This window comes from Carlito syrichta, unplaced genomic scaffold (assembly GCF_000164805.1).
Source record: "Carlito syrichta isolate Samal-C Ts95f unplaced genomic scaffold, Tarsius_syrichta-2.0.1 Scaffold311952, whole genome shotgun sequence".
Taxonomy (NCBI): domain Eukaryota; kingdom Metazoa; phylum Chordata; class Mammalia; order Primates; family Tarsiidae; genus Carlito; species Carlito syrichta.
Genome location: NW_007256048.1, coordinates 484,293 through 501,493, shown reverse-complemented (window position 1 = coordinate 501,493; position 17,201 = coordinate 484,293).

The following is a 17,201-nucleotide window of genomic DNA, read 5'->3' as shown; positions in this document are numbered from 1 at the left end:
TGTGTGTGTGTGTGTGTGTGTGTGTGTGTGTGTGTGTGTGTGTGTGTGTGTGTGAAGTGTATTAGTCAGGGCTCTCCAGAAAAGCAAAACCAATAGGATATGTGTGTGTCGATTGATCAATCTATGTCCACAGATCTAGATATGTGTATCCACCCATCCATCCATCCATCCATCCATCCATCCATCCATCCATCCATCCATCCATCCATCCGCCTACCCATCCATTCTATCTACCTTCCTATCTACTGACATACACACAGCCCATTGGTTTGGTTTCTCTGGAGAACCCTGCCTGATACCCACTTGCAATGGGATTTACTTCTGCCACTGTCACCACCACACACAGTTGGCAGAGGTGAGGAGGATGCTCTGGGTGCCAGATCACGTGAAGGCTGGCTTCCCCACATCCTGCATGTGCAGGCACACAGCTTGGGAGCTGTGAAACAGAGGCATCATGGGTATGGCTAGTGCTTTTGGGGAAAAGTTAACCATTCTGTATCAAAAGGACAAGTCCTTTGCAGTTTGAAAGTCTGCTCGCCCATGGGCAATGATACAATTGCCCGGACACACGGAGTCGGGGGTGACTTCTGCTGTTGGTGCTCAGGCTTATGCGACTGTCAGTGGAAACTTCTCTGACTTTTCTGTCACACGTTCTAAGGAAGGTACTTAGAGGACTGAAGGACTGCGAACAGACTGCTGGGTAGAAGCAGGTTCTGGCAGAGCAAGCAAGAATGATACACGGTAACAACCACCTCCACCTCACCTGCAAACAGCACGTGTCACCCGGCATTTGTCTTCCCTTCCCCTCCAGAGAAGGATTCCTTCTCTCCCCACTCCTTCTGGTTCCCTGAGGGCACGGCAGCATCACTTGTCTCCCTGCAGCCCCATACCTTCAATCTCATCTCCTCTCTGTTTCTTTCCCTTCAGCATTGAAGCGCTCAACATGCTCCAGTCTCTCACAATTTAAGGAGGGCAGGAGCAAAACTGCAAGAATCCATGGTCCTCCTGGAGCCTCGGTCTGGTCGAGACACTCCATCCCGGTTCATCTTGTAAAGCAACTTCCAAATCACCAAGGGGGCTGGTGAAAATGCATATTCCTAGGCCCATGTTACTTTGCTTGGAATATTAGTTTCCTAAGGCTGCTGTGACCAACTACCACAAACCTGGTAATAATCAAAACTTATTCTCTCACAATTCTGGAAGTCAGCAGCTCAAAATCAAGGTGTGCATGGAGCCTCCTTCCCTCATGGGAATCTGGGAGAGCCCACTCCTTGCCTCTTCCAGCTTTTGGAGGCTGCTAGCACTGGTGGCTACATCACTCCAGCCTCTGCCTCTGTCTTCACATCACCTTTTCCTCTTCCGTGTGCGCCCTATCTTCTTCTCTTTAAGGCCCACTTAGATAAGTCAGGATAATCCCGCCATGTCGAGAACCTGACCTGAATCATATCAGCAAGGTCCCTTTTTCTTTATAAAGTAACATGTACGGGTTCTGGAAACGAGGACTTGATATCTCTGGGGGTTCTTATTCCGCTCACTGCACACGGCATCTGCATTGTACCGTTCTCTGCAGGTATTGTCCGAGGCCACTAGAGGCCGAGCCCCTTGGGTCTGGAGTGCCAACTCTGAGCCGCAGGACACTCGGCTAGCCAGTGTCCCTCCTCACAGGCCACACGGGGGCCTGCCTGTGCCAGTCATCCCCAGGCTGCCTGCTGTGCCAGAGCCTGGCCAAGCTTAGAGGGCTCTGTGGTGGGAACCTGATCTCGAATGGGGTGGGATGATGCTGGGCCCAGGATAAAAATGGCCCTGGGAAGAGAGCCGCAGCTTCAGAAGTGGGGAGGCCACCGGCTCTGCGTGAGGCTGCTGCAGAGTCCACCTTGCAGCCTTGCACACAAAAAATAAGCATGCAGGAAGCAGCAGAGGCTGCACGGCCTCACATCCTGGGAGAGGTGGTGCTGGAAGCCTTGAAGGGCAGGGCCTGGCATGGTCAAGGTCAGGAGGCAAAGGTCAGGATGGGCTCCCAGGGGTCACTTGGGCCTGCCTCTGCAATCTCCATAAAGACTGGCATAAGAAGACTACAAAAGGTAGCACGCAGCCCTATGAAGGAAACCTGCCACGCCTTCAAAACTGGTGTTGGTGTGGTGGGAAGGGAATGTTCCCTGAAGACGTTCGAGCCCAGGCTCCACCACTTGCTAGCTGTGAGACCTTGGGCAAGTTACTTAACCGCTCTGTGCCTCAGTTTCTCTGCATTAAAAAGAGGGGAATTGTGAGGCCGCCCCAAAGAACTGTTGTGAAGATTATGTGAGAAAATTTCTGCAAGGTGCTTAGCACCCTGTAAATGCTCAATGAAGTCAACTGTCTGTGAGGGTTTATAGGCAAGACATGGCTCTGAGCGTTTTTCATTCATTGGCTCATTTGAGAATGACAAAACCCTAAAGTAAATGCTCCCTTTATCTTCATTTTAAGGTTGTCTAATGTAGCTAAGGGCACACAGGTATAAGGAGCAGCGCTAGGCAGATATACAAGCGATTGGGCTCAGAACCAGAGGTATTAGCCTTGCATTATATGATTTGCAGGCAGTGCCTACAGTATGTGCAAAGGCCCGGAGGCAGGCTGGGGCATGATGCTTTGCAGGAACTCAGATTAGTGTGACTGCAGCTGAGACGCAAGTGTGAGCAGTGAAAGGAGACAGACCAGTGGGAGATGATGCTGGAGGGAGAGGCAGGGGAAGGACCACCTAGACAGGATCTTGTCATTTCTGGAATAACAATGTGAGTTCTTAATACTTTCATTCTTTCTCAGAATGTAGTTGAAAACACAAAATCCGAAAAGTATTTGAAGAGCAACATCAAGAACGAATTGACAAAAACACCTCTGAAAATGCAAGACAATGGGTTGGTCATAGCTCTTTGTTTAGAAAATTAACAAAGGATATTTTTCTATTGTGGCAGAGACAGCTGTGTATGTCACTAGGTGTGTTCGTTCTCTTTTTCCTTGGGAACAGAACTCCAAATCTTTAGTTGGGCTCATGACTGCTTAGCATAAAGATGACATTTTTTAGCTTCCCTTGCACCTAGGAAACTGGTTCTTACAGTGAGGTATAAGCAGAAGTTTCTTGTGAGACTTCCAGGAAGGGCCCTAAGGGGAAGAGTCTCAGCCTTCTCTGGTCTTTCACCACATAGGCAGGAATGTGAACATGATGGCTGGAGCACAAGCAGCTAAGCTGGACCATGAGGGGGAAGTCACATGTAGATGAGGGCAGAGCCACAAGACAGTTGAAGAACCTGGACCTTCCGTACTTGTTCTGGATTTTTGTTTTCAGATTTTTTTTTTTTTTTTTTTTTTGAGTTGGGATCTCACTCTGATGCCCAGGCTGGAGTGCAGTGGCATGATTATGGCTCATTGCAGCCTTGTCTTCCTGGGTTCAGGCAATCCTTTTGCCCCAGCCTCCCAAGTACCTGGGACTACAGGTGTATGTCACCATGGCTGGCTAATTTTTTGATTTTTCTGCAGAGACAGGGTCTTGCTATGTTGCCCAGGCTGGTCTCGAACTCTTGGCTCAAGAGATCCTCCCACCTCGGCCTCCCAAAGTGCTAGGATTACAGGCATGAGCTGCCATGCCCAGCTCAGACTTTGTTTATGTGAGAAATAACTATCTTGTTTAAACACCTGCTACTTAGGCTTTCTGTCACTCATAACCTAATCTAATTCTAAGTGACACCTATCAGTTCCCATAACATTTAAGTTAAATCTCTATTTATCCTTTATTGTGTCACCGTGGATTTGAGTTCCTTTCTGTTTACACAAAAGGGCAGAGAACTCTTTTTTTTTTTTTTTTGAGTTGGAGTCTCACTCTGTCACCCAGACTGGAGTGCGGTGGCATGCTCCTGCAGCCTCAACCTGCTGGGCTCCAGTGATCCTTCCGCCTCCACCTTCCAAGTAGCTGGAACTACAGGCACGCGCTACCACACCTGGCTAATTTTTGATTTATTGTAGAGATGAGGTCTCGCCAAGTTGCCCAGGTGGGTCTAGAACCCGCAGGCTCAGGTAATCCACTCACCTTGGCCTTCCAAAGTGCTGGGATTACAGGTGGAGCCACCGAACCCAGCCAACTCTTTCCTTTTAATTGTTACCTTTTAAGGACCATGATCTTGCCACCTTGAGAGCCTATATTTGTTCTCAGAAGCTGCATTTGTTAAAATATTTGTTACAATAAACTGCATCTGTTCATTTAAAGTGTAGACTATGTCACACAAGTTGAATTTGTTCATCCACCATGTGAAAATTAATCGACAATGGCTTTGAACTTATAATTAACCCAACCAATAAAAATAACAACACAGATGCTCTAGGAGTCAGAAGCACCTCTCAAAGTCATCATCCTTGCAAAAGTTCTCTTGCAAGAAAAATTTCAAATTTAAAATGAACAAATCAGTTTGAAACATCATGTAGAATCTCTTTCTCCCATAATTCAACCAGAAGGGACCAGAAAGGAGAGACTGAGTGTAGTCTGGGGCGGCGTCCTTTCTGCTGTCTTTGGTATCCTTGCCACTGGGCGGTGGCTTTGAGAAAGTGATATTCTAGTTCCCTTGTAACAAACCCCTTGAACTCGCGTTACCCTGCACTTGGCAGTGGGACAGGATGGGTTCAATGTATACTCCAGCCCTGCTCAATCGGAATCCTGTTTATGGAAACACCAACTTAGATGGCTGACTCCCTGGGCCTCCTGGGCCGCCACAGAAAGATTCAAATTTTGAGTTAGAAGCCAGCTTGGACGAGAAGCGGCCACTGGACAGCTGTGTATTTCCTTGTGCATTTCCACTGGACCTCCGTGTCTTCCCATGACCACAGAACCTTCTCTTCCAGTTTAAAATAACAATTTCTTTCAAAGATCTTTTAAAAGAAAGAAACAAAAATACTAATAGAAGGGCATCCAAAGCCTGGGTAGGCAGCTTCAAATAGAACTTCCTGTCCAATAAAGCTTTCTGCTCTGATGAAAACGTTCTAGCCGGGCTCGGTGGCTCAGCCTGTAATCCCGTGCTTTGGGAGGCTGAGGTGAGTGGATTGCCTGAGCCCGCGGTTTGAGACCCGTCTGGGCAGGTGAGACCTCATCTCTACAATAAATCAAAAAATCAGCCGGGCATGGTAGCGCATGCCTGTAATTCCGGCTACTCGGAAGGCTGAGGCGGAAGGATCGCCGGAGCCCAGCAGGTCGAGGCTGCGGTGGCCGGGAGCGGCCACTGCACTCCAGTCTGGGTGACAGAGTGAGACTCCAACTCAAAAACAAAACCAAACAAAACACAAAAAACAAAAAAAAGAAAATGTTCTTTGTCTGTGCTGTCCAGTATGGCAGCCACGAGCCTCGCGTGGCTACTGGGCATTTGAAATGCGACTAGTGTGACTGAGGACAGAGCAGACCCAAGGGATGTCTGCTGGGTCAGTACAATTTCAGACAAGAATCCTAGCAGTGTGGGGTAGTGGGAAGGGGGCTATGGTAGATATGAGGCAGCCTGAAATTTTTTTTTTCTGGTCACTAGTTTTCATTATTTGTATTATTTTCATGTCTTTGAATGAAAATAGGTGTGCCTTTTTTGAGTACATACAAACTACCGGGTCATAGAGTATATGCACATTCAAAGTGAGTAAATGTTGTCAAACAATTTCCAAAGTGGTTGTACCAGCCGGGCTCGGTGGCTCAGCCTGTAATTCTGCGCCTTTGGGAGGCTGAGGTGAGTGGATTGCCTGAGCCTGCGGGTTCGAGACTCGCCTGGGCAGCGAGACCTCATCTCTACAATAAAAATCAAAAAATCAGCTGGGCATGGTAGCGCATGCCTGTAATTCCGGCTACTTGGAAGGCTAAGGCGGAAGGATCGCTAGAGCCCAGCAGGTCGAGGCTGTGGTGGCCGGGAGTGGCCACTGCACTCCAGTCTGGGTGGCAGAGTGAGACTCCAACTCAAAAAAAAAAAAAAAAGTGGTTGTACCAACTTGCTTTCCCATCAGCATGTATGAGAGAGTCCCAACCACCCCCATCCTTGACCACACTGGACCTTAATAGTCTTTTTCAATGTAGCGATTCTGATGTATGTGTATGTAAAGTAGTATCAATTTGTGGTTTTAATTTGTATTTCTCTGAGTAACCTAAAGTTTTGACTTTGTCTTTTCATCATTATGAGCTGTATCATCATCACCATCAACATTATTTTATAGCACCCACTATCTCTTGAGTGCGTACCATATTCCAGGCATTGTGCAAAATGCTCACATACACACAGTGAATCCCTATCTTAACAGATGAGCCAACTGGAGTGTGGCTTAGCAAGATTCAGTCACTTACCTGGGATATCACAGCTATTGGGGTTTGTTCTCAAGTGTGCCAGAATCCAAAGTCCACGTACTTAGTCATTATTTTATTGCTGTTGCTTCTCCAAAGACCAGTGTGACACTGACTGAGTCACTGAGCATTAAGGTACAGTCGGGCGTCACTTCACAGCTGGGATTTGTTCTGAGAAATGTGTGGTTAGGTGATTTTATCATTGTGCAAACATCTATACATCCTAGAGGGCACTTACACAAACCCAGATGGTCTAGCTACTACATACCTAGGCTACGAACCTACACCACAGGTGACTTTGCTGAATACTGTAGGCAATTGAACACAGTGGTAAGTATTTGTGTAACCAGGCAAACCTAAACATGTACAGTAAAAATACAGTCTTCTAATCTTACGGGATCACGTTGTATATGTGGTTCACTGCTGACCAAAACATTCGCGGTGCATGACTGTTATTCAGTTCCTCATCTGCGAAGTGAGGAGGCCAGGTGAGAGGAACTCAAAGCTCCACTTGAGTGGACATAGGTTATGATGTGTACACTCCCCGGTAGGGGCACTTTGGCACAATGAATGCTGTCATTCACAGATGGTATGTTACTCAGAAAGACCCTGACTATTTGAAGCACAGCTCAGTGATTTCCCTACCCCTTGACTTGATTATAGATCATTTTAAAAATAGCTTGCCAGATGACTCAGATTTCCAAGAAGGTCAAAGCATATCAGCCCTGAACTGAACTTGCTAAAGTCAGAAAAGAATCTTATGAACACTTTTTTTGGTAAAGATGACAGTGTGTGTGTGTATGTGTGTGTATTTAAAATAGATGACAAAAGTTATTTAATGCCTGTTTTTTTTTCCCCCTTGGTGGCTACGAAACTCAATGCAAAATTTTGTGCTTGACTGCAGTAATAAAGCTTAGGAGAAATTTTCTGGTACAGCGATTCTTCCTTACTCTTAATGATATGTTTTTTTACATTGTTATTTGTTTTGTGGTTCTGTTATAATTCATTCTGTGTGTCTAGGTCAAGTCTTTTGCAGAGTTAAATGGATCATTAATGATGAATAAATAAATATCACCTGTCACCAATGTCTCACGAACAACTGGAAAAAAAGGAATAAAAAAATAGAATATCAACATGTAGAATGAGACGGCTCCTATGAAAAGGTAAAGGATGGAACTGCGATAGAATTTCCCAATAAAAATAAAAAAGGAACACAGAGAAAGGAAGACAAGAAAAGAGAAATCCCAGGAGGCTTAAAAATCAAGGAACAGATAAGAGGAAGAGGCAGGGTTGACGTCTGCACAAAACAAGCACTTGGCCATTTAGCAGATTTATGGGATCTCCGCGTGCATGAAAAACAACAAAAACAACAACCAACCAACCAAACAAACAAAAATATATGCAATGTACTTCTCAGACGAAATGTTACCCATTTTAGATTTTGCCGAATCTGGAGGTGAGGTTTGATAGAAACCAGGAAGAAGCTTGTGGTTTAGGCTGGACTCTGGTGCTATCTAGAGAAGGCCTCCTTGAACAGATCAGTACTTCAAGGCAGCTCTCTCCATGGACACAAGCAAAATGTTCAGGGATGAGTATCATGTGAGACAAAAAGGGGACCAGGTGCGCCCCTACCTGCCTGACACAACCTGTCTGATCCCTTCTCAGGAGAATCCCGGAGCCCCTCCCTCTGAGGTATAGGGTGGCAGAGTGACTACCAACGGGGGATGAGTAAACAGCCCTTGAGCAAGGAACAGCCAAAGCCGTCTCATCAAAGGACCCCGGAGGCCCCGCCAGCCAGGAGCCGCACATCGCCGAGGTGGAAAGCAGAGGGAGCATCCGATTGGACCGGGCTATGGGAGCTGGTTCTGCGTGGGAACTGGACGCAAGGTGAGTGGATGAGGCACAGATGTCACCTGACCCTTAGACGCCTCTCACCTAAAGGGTGATGGGGGTAGGAGTGCAAGGAAATAGGAGATTTACATCCAGGCATCTTCATCCACGTGGCAGGTAACACACACAGCCAGAATTGTTACAAGTTTAAACATTAGATTCAGAAAAACTATCCGCTAACATTGTCAGAGGGTCCTGCCCGTTACCGGCAAGTCCTCCAATCACAACTGTAGCAATACCGAAGGCTACCGAAAGGGGGAGCTCCTGCACACGCGCTCGGTGCACGGCTGGGTTCTGATGGCGGCTCCCTTCAGTCCCTTATTCCTGACACCTGCTCTCATTCTGCTTCCAGCCTTCCAGGTCCTCGGTCTTGCAATACATTCCTCTTTGCTCATCCCTGGGACGTGGGAAGCTCCACTCTACTCAGGTCTGACAATACACACCAGCCACATGCCTTCCACCTTCCTAGGTACGTCCCCCCTCTGAGAGCTTTCCGCCATACAGACCATTCTCCCTGGGCACGGACGCTGCGGGGCAGCTCCTGCCTTGGGCTTGCCCCAGTGTTACAAGCAGGAACCGTGGGCTAAACAGAAGTCGCTTTCCCCTTCCGGAATAGCCCCAGCTGCAAGCCACATCTAAGTACACATGACAATGACTGAGAGTTGACGCCACTGTCCTACTCACCGGCATGGGGATTCCTGGAATGCAGTCACCGTGCTTATACTGTTTATTCATCATGGGCTCCACCCTCTTCTTTAACCCCCAGGACAGGGAATTTCACAGGAGTAGGTGCTAAATAAATGTCTGTTGAGTTAAATTGAGAGCTGTTTCCAAGAGTGCAGAACTCTGGAGCCAGGCAGTTTTGGGTTGGAATTCTGGTGCTGGGTCAATGACCAAATTTCAGCAAGCCATATGACTAACGAGCCCCAGGATCCAATTCCGAAATGGGGTGATACATGCCCTGCAGGCATGTCTGGCACACAGTAGGTGCTCAGTAATTCAGCTGTTTGCAAACAGTGAAAAGTTGCATCTGAGTTAGGAAGTAGACTGTTTCTGCAAGCTCCAAGGAGCAAAAATGATAGTGGTGGGAGCTGCAGGGAAAAGATCTCTGCTCCACTTCAAGAGTTACAGGAGTCTCAGCCTCTGAACCCAGGATGGGGAACCTCAAGGGTTGGTGTCTTGGCTGGACAATCCCTTGGGGAGGATGCTAGGAAGGATAGTCAAACACACAGTGGGTGGCTAGACTAGATGACTTTCAGAGTCCCCCAACCCTGAGTCTAATGCCCAAACTCAACTGATTGGGGACACACACACACACACACACACACTCTCACTCTCTCTCTCTCTCTCTCTCTCTCTCTCATCTGAAGATCAGTCATTGCCTTATTTTCATAATCAACCCTGCTTCTATCTTCTGTCTTCAATCCTTTCCCATTGCAGCCAGGGTGAGTGCGCCACCATGAAAATCTGATCAGCACAAAACTTCTAGCCTGGCCATTTATTAATTGGCCGCAACCCCTGGCTTCATTCCCTCATGCCTGTCTAGCACCATTATGCTCTCGTCACACCAAATGGCCAGCCGTTTCTGGAACACACTGTGTCTGCTCATCTCCCCCTGCCTTTGTTCCTGCTCTTGTTTCCTGTCTCTTTCCAACCTCTCCACCCAGTAAAGTCCTACTTATCTTCAAGATACTAATCCAGTGTCATCTCCTCTGGGAAGTGTCCCCCAAGAATCCCTCAGAGCCCACCATACAGTCAGTCATTCCTTCCCCTGTACCTCCATAGCATTCTGGAGCAATTCCCAATACCATGTATATCCTATTTTTTGTTATAATTTATGTCTTTACTACCATCCTGACCACATGGTAGGGGGCATGAGTTATTCATCTTTGTATCCTCTAAACTTGCAGATAGAAGCATTTGTCACTGCTCAAGATGACTGTCAGCTTCATGAGGATAGGGACTTACCCTGTGTTCTGCTATAACCCCGGCACTCAGAACAGTGCTGGTACTTTGTACGTCCTCAGTCAACTTTCTCTGACTAAATGAATGACAGCTAAATGAATCAATGAGTGCACAACTGAATTCTGTGAATCTGCTTAGCTTAAATTCTGGTGGGTTTTCTGCTTTACTTGGGTTTGTTTGTTTTTGTTCACTACAGTGATTTATAAAGACTAAGTAAAATGATAAAAATAGCAAAATGTGCCTTATTTTCAGTGGCATTCCATATAATTAAGATTTAATGAGAACCAGGCTTGGGTAAAAACTATGCTAAGAGTCAGGCCCAGGACCCTGTCAAGGGCCCAAAGTAAATCCCAGTGACCCTCAAAGACTTTAGAGTCTGGGAAAGAGAGAAATAAACAGAAATGTCAGGCCAGCATTGGAACCCTAGTCCTCTTGTGCTCAGACGTTCCCTGGACCAGATCCGCCATCACAATGAAACTGGTGCATACAGAAAGGGCTGGCAGAAGTGTCACTGGCCAAAAGGTTTTTGGAACAGTCTCCAAAGCTGTGCTCGTTCCAGAACAGGCAAACTCACAAAGGAACAACTTTTAAAATTGCTAAATGGGCTTGTTTCTAATGCATTTGTGTTTGTAGGTGGTAAGTGCAGACTTAGGATAGCATGGCTCAGACATTGTCTGCAGTCTCTACTAGGACGAGACCCAATTTGTTTTAAGTTCTGTTCACATCAACTTGAATAATTCAGCCTAACAAACATTTACTGAGCTTCTCATCACCTCCAGAGTAGAAATCAAATTCCTTTGCGTGCCTAAAAGGCCCTGGGGGATCTGACCTTGCCCACCTTGGGCTTCTTCTCCTACTACACTCCCTACTCACTCACTGGGATCCAGCCTCCTGGGCCTCCTTGCTGGACCCTGCATATGCCAAGAATGCTCCTGTCCCCGGCCCTTTGCACTTACTATTCTTTCTGTCAGGCAAGCTCTTTCCTCAGATATCCACACAGTTTGCTGCCTCACTGTCTTTATGTCTCTGCTCAAATGCTGTCTCTTTTGAGAAATCTCCCCTGACCACCCTACCTATACTAACACCTCTCAGCACTGGTACCTGGTTTGAATACCCAGTTTTATTTCTCTTTATGCCACTTATCTGTGCCCGATATTTATTATTTATACATTTTTTCTTTTTCTATCTCCTTTGGTAGGCTGTAAGCTCCATCAAAGCAAGTATCTTGCCTAATATATCTGTAAATATTTGTGGAATGAATTAACAAGTACCTGATATGTACCAGCTTCCGTGCCTGGTGATACTGCACAGGTCCCAGGCCTCATGGTCTGACATGAAGAGCACGAGAAAAGAAGCTGCTATGTCACCCTCAGAAAAGCTTTATGGTCAAGGAGTGCATGAAGGCTGATGAGAGAACCAAGTGGGAACACCAAACCAGCCATGGCTGACGGGGTGGAAGTGTGCTGGGGAAGCTGCCCTGAGTCTGGGAGGGAGAAGGATCTGGAAGAAAGAATCCAGGCAGAGAGAATCTCGTGAAGACATGCAGGGCCACGTCAGGGGATTCGGCATGAACTGGAGAAGCTGCAGAAGTGAGAGAATGGGAGACATGTAGGAAATGAGACCGAGAAACTATAAACCCAGGAACAAGGACAGCTACTCATGGAGCAGACAGAGCACCGGGCTGGCTCCCGAGTTATTGCCCCTCTCCTGGGAGCAAGAGCCTGAGTCGAGCTTTATGGCGGACATGAGGTTTAAAACCTGGTCCCTGGTGTTCAGCCTAGCAAGGGGCTTTGCTGTGGCCATACATCCCTGGCTTTCAGGCCAGTTCCAATTGCACCGTCTGTGTGACTGTCCTTAGTTGTAGTTGCCTACCTGTTCGGTCAGGACTTCTGATTGGGAGACTAGACCACAAAGTGACCATTCAGGAAAGAAAAGCAGGTGACTCTCCTGCAAGACAGATCACGAAAAGTACCCTGTGGGATGCTGTGAGGGGCTCAGAATTGGAGGAGGGACAGAATATCCAGGGAAGAATTTTTCAAGGCAGTGGATGCTGAGGTCAGTGTGAGTGTTTTCAACAAGTTCGTCCTTGGTTTTGCCCATTTACTGGTTTCCTTTGTCTTTTTTTTTGAGTTGGGGTCTCACTCCATTGCCCAGTCTGGAGTGTGGTGGCATGCTCCTAAAGATCACGACTCACAGCAGCCTCCACCTCCTGGGCTCGGGCAATCCTTCCACCTCAGCATCCCGAGTAGCTGGGACTACAGGTATGCACCACCATGCCCAGCTAGCTTTAAAAAATTTTTGTAGAGACAAGGTCTCCCTATGTTACCTAGGCTGGCCTCAAACTCCTGGGCACAAGCCATCTGCCCATCTCAGCCTCCCAAAGTGCGGGGATTACAGGCATGAGCCACCACACCCAGACTCCTTATTTATTCACAAAAATGTCCTTCTTCCACCCCGCTGCTCCAGGGTCTGCAGTGTGGCTATGTAAGGAAGGTGTGGGATTCTGTGTAAGGGACTAATATAGAGCAGCGCAGCAAAAGACGGCAAAACACCTCATCCAGCCTTGGAGCTGAACTTATCAGAGACCATGGGAGCCTGGGAACATATCTGTCTTCTTTCACCAGCATGCTGCGTCTGCATTCCTGGGCAGGCCTCAACCTGACTGACTAAACCTTGACTGAATTCCTCACATGGGTTGAAAGAACCAAGGAAGCCACCACAGGCGATGTTCCCTAACATAAAACATAGAATAGAGCCAGGCTGAAGAATCCAGAATCCTAAACAAGCAACCACGAAACGCACAAACAAAAACCTTCTGGGATGGTGGAGGTTCCTCATCCCTAGACATGGCCAAGTGCACATGCAGTGAACTCTGTACACAGAACAAACTCAACACTTGCTTCCTGATGATGCTATCAGGCTTCTTTCCATTCTAGAAGCAATCCACGAAGACGGGATTCCCAGGGATTCCCAGAGGAGCCCTCTGGTTTCACTTTGGCCACTCAGTGCATGACTTTTTAGAGTCAGTCTCGAGATGTGAAACGCAATCCTCCCCCCTTCCAGTTCTGCTATGGGAATCGAGGCCTAAGTGTGGAAGGCCCTTGACCCAGGAGTGTTCACTCCAAGAGGCTCTGATCATGACTGCTGCTAGCAACCTTGCAGGCCAGGTAGGGGCCACTGCTCCTTACACTTCCCACAAGGCCTTGCTTCCTGGAAAAAGTGACTGCTGGAATCCGGCAGGGTGGGGCTTCCTCCCGGGGGCTGCTTCCCTTCTTTTGCGATTCCTTTCTCCCACAGGCCACCAGAGGCCCCATGAATGAATCCCTCGGTTCCTCTGTTCCACGCAGACGACACTTTTGATATCCATTCTCTCCATTAGTTACGCTACTGTGGGTAATTTTGAAAGAACAGCAATACACAAATTGGAAACAACCCAAAGGACTAGCAACCCGGGAACCATTAGGCAAATTACACACATTCACAAGATGGAATATTCTGCAGTCATTAAAAATGATGTTTATGAATGTTCTATAGCAGTACAGGAAAATGCTTATGGCATACTATTAAGTGAAATAAAAACATGATATAAAATTATGTATACAAAGCATAACTGTTTAAAAACCCTTCCTATTTGTATTAAAAAAAGACAAAAAAATCTGAATAATTTCGGCGACCTCAGGATAGCAAAATTATAGATAATTTTCATTTTCTTCCTTGTATTTTTCTGTATTTCCCAAAATTAAAAAAAAAAGCATGTACACCTCTTCAGCTAAAAAAATAAAAACCTGAATTTATAGCACCTTGTATTGTAGGTGTGAAAAGATGCACATCGTGAAGAGAACAAAGTGGAAGGCGACAATGTGAGTAAATCGATAAAAATCCTGGAAAACTGTAGACATGTAGAAGATTTGCTTGTGGAATCAGACTCTGAAGGATGCAAATCAACCCAGATGCCATGTCTACTGGGCAAATGACCAGATTTACTGCCTGGGCTATTTCCCATAACATGTGAGAAGCAGCTATGTGCTGGCAGCTGTCAAAATCGCTATTTCTGAAAGGATTAAAAATAAGAGTGGAAACTTGGCACAAGCGGAGGCCTGGAAAGGGTCTGAGCTCACAGGGCGCCTTCTCTCTGCAGGCCCCTCAGCTCCCAGGCATTCGGGCTCCCACGGGGCCCTGCCACTCGAGCCCAGCTCAGTGTGACTCTGGGCAGTTTCAAAGGCTAATTTTCGCTAATGTTCCTTTATATATTTTTTTCCTGAGTGTTGGTCCCAGACACATAACATGGGAGGGGCTGCTGGCTTCAGGCAAATGAGAAAGAGCCGGCAATCCGGGAAGGCCAATGTGACCTCTCTTGGGACCATTCAGGAGAAGGAAAGAGGCCAACCAGGAGACTGGGGATGTCATGCCACTCTGTCAGCCATGGGCTTGTTATCTCTCTGTGGGACTCTTGCAGGAACTTTCTCGCCAATTCCTATCTCTTCCTGCTCCATGCCTCTGGGGCCAGGTCCTTAACTGATCTTTCTCTCCCCTACCCACTCCATGCCAGGCCCTGGCTGGCTGCCAGAGAGCACGAGAGACCTTCAAAGCCCAGTCCCTGCCTGTGAGGAGCTCAAAGTCTGGCAGCAGAGATAGACATGGAAGCAAGTGATGCCAGAGCAGGGACAGGGCCACACGGGAGGTGGGCAGGAGGATACCAGCTCTGGAATCACAGGGCTGGGACTCAGCTTCCAACCCAGCCACGTCCCAACTTAGCTATGTGACCTTGGATAAGTCCTTGAACTTCTCCTCACCCTCCTCATCTGTAAAACAGGCAGAATACCATCAGCTGAGCCGGTGATTGTGACGTCTAAGTGGGGTACTCTGGAAAAATGCTCCTCACAGGGTCTGACACATACTGGCACTCAGAGCTGTTATAATCATGCACCAAAGCCCTCGTGGGGAATAGACAAGCCCTTCTCCCGCCAGAGGGGTGGGTCAGCAAAGGCTTCACAGGAGGGAGCAGCATGCAGCTGAGTCTTGAAGGATGAACAGACACTTGCATTTTGCCTGTGGCTCTTCCTCGTCGAAACCTTCAACCCCAGTCCTGCTGTTGAAGGGACAAGGGCCCCAGTGACACCTGCAGGATATAATTTCCTCCCTCAAACTTTCAACTCAGGCTCAGGCACCATCCAACTCCTGTGACCTTGGAACAGGCAGGACATCCTGGAGTCCCCTGCAGGGCCAGAGTCGAGCTGTCATTGCTGGATGGTGGAGACACTTGGGGTAGTGGCATTTTACCACTCACAGAGAAAAGCATTTCAGTATTTCAACAACCGGTTACACAGCTGCATCTCTGCAAAGCGGCTGAGAGACAGGCCAGCTCATATGCCTGTCTGACTCGCCTATGCCTTCTGTGCCATCTCCAGATTTCCCACCTGGAACCTTTGCCAGTGCCCCCTCCCTAGCAAATGGAGCAAAGCAGCAAAGCGTAATGGTTCAGGGAGTGAGGTCAGGAGCCAGGAAGCTGGATGTGAATCCCAGCACCGCCACTTGTGGGCCCTGTGCCCTTGGGCAAATGACTTATCCTCTCTGTCTCACTTTCCCCAACTACAGAGTAGGGGGAAAATAATCATACCTCATGGAGTTATCGTGAGGGATGAGTGAGTTAATTCATGTAACGTACACAGAATGGAGCATGGCACAGAAAGAAGTCGATGAACATTACCTCTCACTATTACTGCACTCAGAGCAGACACTTCATGCGTATTTACTGAATAAACAGATGAATGAATGACCAATAAAAAGCTTAACTCACACCTGTAATCCCAACACTTTGGGAAGAGAACTGCCTGAGCCCAGGAGTTCAAGAACAGACTAGGCAACATAGCGAGACCTCGTTTCTACAAAAAATTTAAAACAAAAAGTTAGCCAGGCATGGTGACACATGCCCGTAGTCCCAGCTACTCGGGATGCTGCAGTGGAAGGATCACCTGAGCTCAGGAGGTCAAGTTTGTAGTGAGCCATGATCATGCCAGTGCCCTCTAGCCTGGACAACAGAGTGAGACTCCAACTAAAAAAAAAAGTTTGCCGGGCTCGGTGGCTCAGCCACCCGCACCTTTGGGAGGCTGAGGTGAGTGGATTGCCTGAGCCCGCGGGTTCGAGACCCGCCTGGGCAGCGAGACCTCATCTCTACAATAAATCAAAAAATCAGCCGGGCATGGTAGCGCATGCCTGTAATTCCGGCTACTTGGAAGGCTGAGGCGGAAGGATGACTGGAGCCCAGCAGGTCGAGGCTGCGGTGGCTGGGATCGGCCACTGCACTCCTGTCTGGGTGACAGAGTGAGACTCCAACTCAAAAAAAAAAAGAAAAATTTAACAGCAAATTAAATAATGACAAAAATAAAATAAAATAAAAAAATGAAAAGCTCGAGTAACACTGAGATAAAGATTTAAGAGACAGGTTCTATGTTTACGTACTGCCATGTCCTGCAGAGTGACATCCCGGTCAACAACTAACTGCATATATGACAGAGGTCCCATAATATTATAATACCATATTTTTATCGTACCTTTTCTCTGCTTAGATACACAAAGACTTACTGTTGTGTTATACTTGCCTTCACCTGCTGTCCAGGTTTGTAGCCTAGGGGCCACAGGCTACACCTAGGTGTGAAGTGGGCTAGACCATCTAGGTGTGTGTAAATAAACTCTATGATGTTTGCACAAGGAAGACATCACCTAATGACATATTGTCAGAAGGTACCCCCGTCATTAACTGACAAATCACTGTATACAGCAATTGTGTCCAGAGGTTAACATGTTTCCCAAAGGTTGTCCAATCATACAGAGTGATTTGATCATCATTATTTCATTTTTATTACCAATATTTTTTGAGGCCCAAGCCGGGGGGGGGGGGAAACTAAAAGGAAAAAGGAAGAGGGAAGCATATTTAAAGCAACAACATTCCTGAGCATCGATTTCCTGGCTTTTCTCCTGTGCCCTCTCCCCATGCCCATGTCCTCATCCTCACAGCATG